Source organism: Mobula hypostoma, chromosome 2 (genome assembly GCF_963921235.1).
Source record: "Mobula hypostoma chromosome 2, sMobHyp1.1, whole genome shotgun sequence".
Lineage (NCBI taxonomy): Eukaryota > Metazoa > Chordata > Chondrichthyes > Myliobatiformes > Myliobatidae > Mobula > Mobula hypostoma.
Window position 1 is genome coordinate 141,787,404 of NC_086098.1, and position 2,191 is coordinate 141,789,594.

The following is a 2,191-nucleotide window of genomic DNA, read 5'->3' on the forward strand; positions in this document are numbered from 1 at the left end:
AACTTTTAAACCTGCAGGTTGTCCTGCACAAGTCCCACGACGGCAGGCGGAAGCAAGAGAAGGATACAGATCAGTGGTTTCAGCAAGTCGCCACTGACTCGGACGTCAGGAGCAAAGGATGCATTATATTTGAGAATCTAATTTACGGCAGACTATGAAACACACTCACTTTCTCTCTTCCTGTGACCTCCTCCCTGTAGTCTCGTCTCTGGACGAGCACTCTGCAGCAACAATGAACCAGATTAACTTCCGGGTGCAAACTCTCCAGCCTCCGGCTTCTGCACAGGAAGAATACCGTAACAGAGATGTTGGTGCTTGTAATTGTGTTTATGTTGAGGATCGCAGCGCTCCGAACGCATAACTTAAACCAGGTTATTGGATCGCGAACCATTTGGCAACATGCTAGAAACTGAGAGAAAGAGAGTTTACAAAGTAAATTCATTATCAATGTCCTTGAAACAAGGTTCCTGGGTTATTGAAACCTGGTCTGGGGCAGGGAGACCTGTACGAAAGGGACGAGTTGTACTTAAAACTGGAGGGGGTCCAATATTCTGGGCGGCGGTGTTCGGCCAAGGGGGATGGGAACCAGTGCGCCAGGTCAGAATGTGGAGCAAAGTAATAGATATGACGGGGACGGATAGTTTGAAAAGTGTGCATTTTTTAATGCTCGGAGTTGACCACCGATTTTCCGACGGTTCGGTCGGATGAAATCACGAGACGTAGTTTACTGGGTGGCCACCAGATGTCGCTGTGTAGCGCACGCAGCGCCATCTGTGGCGAGACCTCTTTTGACAAAAGCACGCTACACTATTTTTATTATTTACGCCAGTCCCAAAAGTTTGTGCTTATTTTATGTAAATATAACCCTAGCTATGGCTTCTAGGGTAAGTGCAAGTACCAGTCGTGGTGCCAATTGTAAACATCAGGCCATATCGATCCAACAGAAGGTTGAAATGTAGAAAAAAACTGGACCAAGGGTGTTTCTGTGCGTAAACTGAATCTACGTGAATGGATGATTCTCGATGACAAAACACCTGTTGTGCATCACCTTACGGACTGGGAAATTGTAGACACGATAAATTATAGAATGTTGTTAAAAACACTGCAGGTGATGAAGATGGCAGCAATGGTGATGAAATGGATGAAACTGAAAGATTTCCTATTTACAAGCTAATGGAGTTGTTGGGTGATTTAATCAAAGGGTTAGAGAAACGTATCTTTGTGACAGAACAAGAGCTAATGAATTTGTTGCAAGAACAATTATACAGAGAGAGATCAAAACACATGAAACAAATTCGCCTGGATGAAATGTATTTTTAAAAATGAAAAAGAACATTCTTTGTAAGCAGAGTATTTAATCTAATCTAATAATCTAATAAATTTACATTTAATTTTTGTTTAATTAATAATCTATTTTAAGTTTCTATTTTCTTGCCATTATTATTGCATGACCTCTTTTATTCCAGCAAGGCTCAGGAACCAAGGGTGCTGGAAAATCAGTGGTCAGCTTGTATTATGGGTAAAGGTGATGAATTTAGAGTGTGGATTAGTACATGGAACTATGATGTTGTGGCCATTAGACACCCTTGGTTGAGATGGGTAGGACTGGGTGGTTAATGTTCCAGGGTTTTGATATTTTAGGAAAGATAGAGAAAGGGTAAAAGAGGGGGTAGATGAGTGGCACTACTAATTAGGGACAATAGCACAGCTGCAATTAGAGAAGACAATTGGAGGGCTTATTCCCTGTCCAGACGGGTAGAACTCAAAAACAGGAAGAGTGCAATCATTTTGATGGGATTGTACGACAGACGACTGGTGGCGTAGTGGCATCAGCGCCAGACTTCGGGACGAAAGGTCCCGAGTTTGAATCCAGCCGGCTCCCCTGCACGCTTTCCATCCATGCTGGGTTATGAGCTGGTGATCTCTTTGGAAACTCACCCGGCAGAAGGCAATGGCAAACCACTGCTGTAACTTGCCTCGTACACAGAGAGGCATGGAGGGAAATCGTCTGCTAACCAGAGAAACTCTGGATGCGACGTACCTTTCCTTTGTATGACAGAACCTCCCCCTTCCAAATAGCCAACTAAACATTGAGGAAGAGACATGCAAGCAGATTAAGCAAATGTGTAAAAAATAATGAGGTCGTTGTCACAGGAGACTTCAACGTCCCTAATATAGACTGAGAACTTTT